The sequence below is a fragment of the Gymnogyps californianus genome, chromosome 5 (genome assembly GCF_018139145.2).
Source record: "Gymnogyps californianus isolate 813 chromosome 5, ASM1813914v2, whole genome shotgun sequence".
Classification (NCBI taxonomy): domain Eukaryota; kingdom Metazoa; phylum Chordata; class Aves; order Accipitriformes; family Cathartidae; genus Gymnogyps; species Gymnogyps californianus.
Window position 1 is genome coordinate 14,985,727 of NC_059475.1, and position 7,963 is coordinate 14,993,689.

Below are 7,963 nucleotides of genomic sequence, written 5' to 3' on the forward strand. Positions count from 1 at the left end.
CTATTCAAAGAAATAGCTGCAGTACCACAGAATCCACCATGTGGTGTCTGTTAGCAAATGTTGACTTTTTCATGGCGACTGGTGTAGGTACATCTAGATTGTGTATTTAAACATCACAGTTTTGTTTTCATTTCTTGCAAGAAGCATTTGACTGAGGTTAATGTTTTATATCAACAGAGTAAAAATAGCTAATTCTGGGCCCAAAGGTCATACACATCAGCACAACTTGAGTTCTGAAGTGCTTTTAACCTTGATTTTTCCTTGTAAGCTAGGTCCTTTAAAATATACAACACTTTTAACCCAGTCTCACAAGCATAGGGGAAAAAAAAACCAAAACATTTTCACTGACTTTGGAAGACCATAAGCATTTGACAATCAGAGGGATCTGATTGTATTTGAGACAATACTTGCCAGGAAATATATAAGACAAATACGGTTCACTTTACAGAAAGGAATACAAATCAGAAGTATCAGCACACAGAAAAAAAAAAAGACATCTTCCCCATCTGATTCATTAGATTTTTGGCACCCCAATTAAGTTCTGACAAGCTAGTATTCCAGGCACAGTAAAATATTGTTGTTCCACTAGGCTCGCTCCAATGTTTAGTCATAAGATCCATACAATAATAACAGAACAGTGGCCTATCTTGACCAACAGTACATTAGTTATTATCTGCAGCACAAACACCTACCACTTTATACTAACATTTTGGCAGTTAATCTAAACATAGCACTTAAAGCTACATCATAATTTGGAGATCTAACTGGGTCATTTTCCTTCCAGCTGGCACCAGTAAAAAGTATTTTATAACAAAAAAGTAAATGAAACTTTTTTTACGAGGGTTTTTTTTTTTCGTTCTTTAATGGCAGGAGCACAAGTATGATTTCAAGCACACACGACACATTTTTCAAGGCCTGTTCGCGGTGATGCTAGCTGGGTGAATTACAATAAGATTTATTGTGCAGTGGTGTATGTCTAATTTTCCATCTACTGCTGGGAGCTTCAGTTGGCGGGAACTAACAGAGACGCCCATTATGTACAGCCTGGTTCAAACTGTGGTTTTGGTGCAAACTCTTAGGCACAGAAACTTACTGCACATGCTGGCAAAAGGACAGGGAGAAAGTTGATGAAAAGAACAAAAAAGGACTTTTTAAATGGCTTCTTAAATATTTGTTATCCCGTCCCTTCTCCAAATTGTTTTGTGGCAAGGGGAGAGGAGGGAGAAGGGAGAAGTCACAACATATTTTCCTGTAAAAATTGTGTCGTATTCAATGGATACAAAACAAGGCAGCTAATGACTTCTTGTTATTGTAGCAAGATCCCCTGCTGACAGGCTTCAAAACGAACAGGAGCTCACCAGAACAGAGTTCTCAGTACTTTACTCGCCCCGTCCTTTTTTTTTTTCCTCCCTAAGTACTGGAAACACAAGTCCCTTTTTAAACAGCCATCTAGAGACTTCTTTCCCTTAACCAGAATAAGGTAGAGGAAGGTTTCTCAAATGTTCCATGCACACTCACAGCTAGCTGACTTGACATAGTCCATGCAAAGTGAGGGTGAAGAGAGGAAATAACAGAAGGAAGGGATGAGGAGAGGGGAAAACCAGAATAGACACAACAAGAAAAAGCAAAGTCCTGGAGGGGTAAGAGAGTAGAGGAGCGAGGCTGTGGACTTCAGGATTGCCAGCAAGAGATACATGCAGGATATGAGAGGTTAGCAGGGGCGGAGAGAGAGCTTGAGGAAAGGAAAAGGTTAGAAAGAAAAATTTTAAAATGGAAGCGGAAAAAACAGTATGAATAATATAGTGGAAGGGTGTAATAAGAGAGTAAATTACTTATTCAGAGCAGAGCTGGGATCCATCTCATTGAGCCACAAAGCACAACAACATCATTTTAATACACTGAGCACCTCATCTCAGAGATGTCGGTAGAGACAAGCTCCACAACCATGTCCCTGCTTCCTTGGGAACAACTTGTCAGGGAGAGAGCAAACCATACAACACATTGTGCTGCTTCTATGCCAGAGCAATGGAGGAAAAAAAAAAAAAGATGCCTGCTCCACAACTGGCACTCAGAAATAGCATTTTGCTTTAACAACGCGAATCAAACGAAAAGTGAAAAATAGAACATCAGGTTTATGGACTGCCATGTTTCTCATTGGTTTGCAAACATTCATATATCCAAACACAGTATTATGCTTCAAGTTTACACTACAGAGTGATGACCTAGGAATAATATCTTTTTCTATCTTTTGGTTTATATTAGGTACCATTTACTATCCTCATAAAATCTGCTTCAACTATCAAATTAGATGTCATCTTTTTAATTCTCTCAGGAGTGCTAGTTCACTATCTGTAACCTACAGTGTAGTTCCATAGCCACACACGGGATGGCACTGTTAAAATTAGTCGTCACACACCAAATTTCTCCTCCATTCTGGCTCTTTGTAGGCAGCAGATTCAAGGCAAAGGTACGTTTTTATTCCCCAGAATTGTACTTATCCACCACAAACTGACATCACTTATTTTTATGCCTGGTTACTCAGTTATATTTTTACTTTTTATCAAGCATGGAAAACCAGTGCCCGTAAATGTATTAATGCTATGTTATGATTTTTGGAAGGTTTGGCAGCGGAGAGGAGAAGCAAGCGATTGGGTGCGGTATTACAATGTGCAATGTGGTATTTCATTCTCTCTAGAGATCTGTAATTTTATGCATGTTGAAAAAAATGTTAAGGAAACTTAATGTACAGAACATATGGAACCAATTTTCTTCCTTAAAGGAGAAAAAAAAATAAAAAACAAAAGAACACCTTTGGGCTGTAAGCATTAAAAACATCAGTCCAAATGGAACCATTCAGCAAACCAGAGTGGGGAGTAGAGAGGGTAGGCAGAGCTAAGAAATAACCATTAATTTTTGTCTGCCTCCTCTTTGCAGCCACATCTCTCTTAATCATCACTCAATTCATTAGTGCTCTATAATTGTATGTCAAAGTGACCATAAATTCTATATATGGGCAACAGCAGACGGAGACTCCCTTGTACCACATTGACTGACTCAGAATAGAGGACATCACAAAAGTTTTTTGTTGTTAGATAAATGCATAGACAGAACAAGGTCCAAAAAGACAGATAAAATACAGTTAGAGTCCACCTAAAGTTAAGTCTCAAGAAAGCAAGCTTTCTTCAGATTTCTGCTATTACACCCTTGCCAAAAATCCCCTTCTGATCTCTAATCAAGTAATCAGCTCAACCATATGCAGGGTAGCAAGAGTGACCCTATACTGTCAATTAGAAAACAACATGGTATTGTACAGTGCAGCACTGTTCTACGTCCCGACATAGAAGCATGGCTCCAGAAACAGCATATACCTATACGTGATATTTAAAAAGAAAACCCACACATATGCTTTCAAGGATCTTTAGTACAACATACACATTGTGTGGACTGTAGTCTGGAACAGCATATTATATAATACAGTGCCAGACAGGCTTCTCAGCACTTAGATTCAAAAACAAGTACTAGACATAGCACATTCTTGATGCCAGTGCCTTTTTTGGCCAGCAGGAAGGGGTACGGAACCCAGTGTTGTACAAAATGGTTATTAACACCTGTCCATTGACAGCAGGGGGCTGAAACTGCATATCCTTTAGGTATATCTTTAGCCAGTCTTTTATAAGAGCTAATGGTAACTGCAGCTCTCTTCTCCACTTACTTCTCGACTTAAGAAACCTTCACATTATACTTGAGAAACAGACTAATCACATACTGCTGTAGTTGCCACTAGCATAAAATAGCACCGCCACATCAATAATATGTCCTTCCAGATAACTGGGTAAGCTCTCTGTTGCCTTCTAGACAGGAAGCAATTCCACGCCCAGAAAAATTCCCTTGAGAAGTCATCAGAGATCTTTGAGAGATACCAATTTGGCACAAGACATGGTAAGGAGGGCATAATTATCTCAAGCGTCCAATGGATTCACGGCACACAAACCAAAATGGGCAAGCTGAGGTAACCTCAAAGGTTCCCAGCATTGTTTTCTATAGACTATCACCCACATTCTTGAATCTTTCTCTATCCTTTTTTTTTTTTTAATGGATGGTTCAACACAACAAGCCAGGAAAACTGTCCCCCATGACACTGGCGCAAGGAAATCTGGCTACACTGATGTCTCTCTAGACTTCACATATCTTGCCCCATGTAGCCTTATCATAACCCACACAGACCAAAAGAGATGGAAAAGAAATGGGTGAAGGATACTGTGCGCTAGCAAACTAACTTCACAAAACATCCAGTTGGTTAGGATCAGCATTTTAGGGCAATAGTTCACCTTCAGGAATTCTACTGAATTCTACTTCAAGTCTTGCAGGAATTTTAGCGTGGCTGGAGTTAGTGGCCTGGACACTTAGTTTCTAGTCACGAAAGAGAGATTCATCAGTATCTGCTTGCTGGAAGCTGGACAAAAACAAGAGTGCAAACCACAAGTTTTCTTGAAAGTATTCACCACTCACATGAACAAAACAAATCCTTTTTCCAACTAGTATTACATGCTGTGGCGGGTTGACCCTGGCCGGATGCCAGGTGCCCACCAAAGCCGCTCTATCACTCCCCCTCCTCAGCTGGACAGGGGGAGAAAATAAAACGAAAGGCTCGTGGGTGGAGATAAGGACAGGGAGATCACTCACCAATTACCGTCATGGGCAAAACAGACTCGACTTGGGGAAAAATTAGTTTAATTTATTGCTAGTCAAATTAGAGCAGGATAATGAGAAATAAAACCAAATCTTAAAACACCTTCCCCCCACCCCTCCCTTCTTCCCGGGCTTAACTTTACTCCTTATTTTTGCCACCTCCTCCCCCCCCCGAGCGGCACAGGGGGACGGGGAATGGGGGTTTGGGTCAGTTCATCACACGTTGTCTCTGCCACTCCTTCCTCCTCAGGGGGAGGACTCCTCACACTCTTCCCCTGCTCCAGTGTGGGGTCCCTCCCACGGGAGACAGTCCTTCACGAACTTCTCCAACGTGAGTCCTTCCCACAGGCTGCAGTTCTTCATGAACTGCTCCAGCGTGGGCCCCAGCCACAGGGTGCAGTCCTTCAGGAACAGACTGCTCCAGCGTGGGTCCCCCGCGGGGTCACAAGTCCTGCCAGCAAACCTGCTCCAGCGTGGGCTCCTCTCTCCACGGGTCCACAGGTCCTGCCAGGAGCCTGCTCCAGCACGGGCTTCCCACAGGGTCACAGCCTCCTTCGGGCATCCACCTGCTCCGGCGTGGGGTCCTCCACGGGCTGCAGGTGGATATCTGCTCCACTGTGGACCTCCATGGGCTGCAGGGGGACAGCCTGCCTCACCATGGTCTTCACCATGGGCTGCAGGGGAATCTCTGCTGGGGTGCCTGGAGCACCTCCTCCCCCTCCTTCTTCACTGACCTTGGTGTCTGTGGAGTTGTTCCTCTCCCATCTTCTCACTCCGCTCTCTCTGGCTGCAACTGCCACTCCCCTGTAACTTTTTTGGCTTTTCTTAAATATGTTATCACAGAGGCGCTACCACTGTTACTGATTGGCTCGGCCTTGGCAAGCGGCGGGTCCGTCTTGGAACCCGCTAGCATTAACTTTATCAGACATAGGGGAAGCTTCTAGCAGCTTCTCACAGAAGCCACCCCTATAGCCCCCCCCGGCTACCAAAACCTTGCCACGCAAACCCAATACACATGCATAATTTTTAAGCTCATAACGCAGAAGAAAGGACATTTTCAAAGGCCATTAGTCACTAAACTCCATCTGCCACTGGCCTTTGTGCTGGAAAATCTCCGCATAATATCAAAGACAAATTTCCCCTGCATTTCATTATGAGTTGTGTTGAACATCACCACCACAACACATACTGATAGAAGTACTATTGCCTTCACATTTAAAATCAGAGGAGCATTTCTTTGGATAAGCTCAGTTCCAAATTACTTTGAAATGCTTCAAGACTTTGAAGAAATCCTACTTTCACATGTATTTCTAATAAGTAAAGAGTAATAAAAGAAACAAATGTCATTATGCTCCATTGTGAAGAAAGCAGAATAAAACGACCCAAAAAACCAATTTACTGAGGAAAAGAACTCTAATAACCAGATGGACAGAATATTAAGAGCACCAGCTTACACTACCTCTTTCTTTATATAGACATATCTAACAAACTGAACAAATTCAGGACAGAGAGCTCACCTAGGACTCCGCAGGTTTCAGAAACGGCAGCGCAAGGTTTTGTGAGTGCTTGTAGTAAAGCCTTCTAGCTTTGCAGATGTAAGCCCTCCTTCCACAAGAGCAAAAAGCAGAGTTCTACCTCTTTTACAGAAAACAGGTGTAATACCTTCTTAACATGTTTGTGTGTATGAGACCCTGATGTGGATCAGTGGAGTCTTCCAAGGAGGGGAGCTCTTCACTAAACAGAGATTTGAGACACCTGTGGCAACATTTCAGTTCCCCAGCTGCCTTCTTCCTCACTCACATCTACCTGGGCAGCACATGGATTGAGGGGTCTTTCTCCTTCCTGAAAAGCTCTCCATCAATGTAATAGGGCAAGGACAGCTTGAGCTCACCTGTACTTTAACATACTAGGTCTGTAGTGCTATCCCAATACCGAGAAGCAAACCCCAGTAATGGCAAGATAAAGTCAAGAATTGTGCTGCTTGCAATCAATGCTGATGCAAGCCTTGCCATTCTTCACTGTTTGAGAACTACGCAGGTACTTGGGCCCTGCTTTACACACTTCCTGCCTTGGACTTACTATGGCAGCTGACTTTGAAGTCAAGGTACAAGACACTCCCAAGCCACTGGTGGTGTAGCTAGCTTGTTCACTCAACATCCAGAACTTTGCAGTCAGATTTTTCATATTGAAAATGTAGGACTGGAAGAGATGCAAGAATAATTTAAAAAAACCCTAAGAATTCCCACCTTTGCTGTAATGTGAGGGGGAGTCCTGCCAAACCAATGTTTAACGGAGTGGGAAGGCAGAAGCAGCAATAGTTCTCATTCTAATACATCTCTAGAAGTCACATTATCCACTGATTAGCTGGCATGTTTATCTTTAAAGAAACTATAAAAGGAATCACAGACAAAAGTGACATTTCATGAAAAAAAAGAAAGTGAGAACGAGTTCCCATTTCTGGTATTCTGTCACATTTCACTGTAGTGTGCACCATCAGCTCATTATTGATAGACTAATAATTTACCAGAATTTTTTGCTTTTGCAATATAGAAAGTATCAGGCTTAAGGTGACTCTTTGAAGTCATCAAGCAGCCCTAGACCTCAGTATGCAGCAGAGTGTTGTGCTCTGTGAAAGGAAGCAGAAACATTGCAAGCTAAGGAAAGCCACTCCCAAAAGTTGAGAACTGAATGTGTTTATTGTTCGTTTTCCAAAAACATCAAGCATCTTAAGGCTAGGATTTTCAAAGGGGCCTAAGAGAATTAGGTACTTCTAAACCTACTGCATTTCAGTGGAATTTAAATACCTCTATTTCCAAGTCTGCCCTGAAAGAGATTTAAGGTGGGATTTTTCCTTTTAATTTGCCATTCTCAAGCTTGGTGCCTTATTTTCAGTGGGCACTGTGAGACATAATACAGACCCCTCAGTCAAAGCCTTCCAGGGCACCAGGAATTTACTACTGTGGTGGCTGTTGTAGGACTAGAATTTCTCTTAGCAATTTTTCAATTTTGTTTTTCAGTCATTTGTACTGTAAATTATTGTCTTCTTTCTTGCACTATGAGGAAAAAAAGCAAGCATAAGAAGAATGCACCATTCAGAAATACAAGCAGATGAAATTCCTGATTAACAGGAGATAAAAATTCCAACATCCATTAGCCTAACAAGAACCCCATTTGCAGTTTAAAAAAACAAACAAACAAACAAAAGTGTGACAAATTATGACTCTGTTCCCACCAACAGCAGTAAAAGCTAGGAACAGGCTTGCACCCAGATAGC

General features: G+C 42.1%; 1 long non-coding RNA gene across 1 annotated transcript in view; it reads right to left on the minus strand.

Moving 5' to 3' along the window:
* LOC127017085 (uncharacterized) overlaps positions 1–6,307 on the minus strand; it is a 58,531-nt gene extending 52,224 nt beyond the window's left edge. The window contains exon 1 of the long non-coding RNA XR_007766538.1: positions 6,207–6,307. This is a non-coding gene — a long non-coding RNA (uncharacterized LOC127017085). The remainder of the gene's footprint in view (positions 1–6,206) is intronic.
* Positions 6,308–7,963: the final 1,656 nt, after the last annotated feature.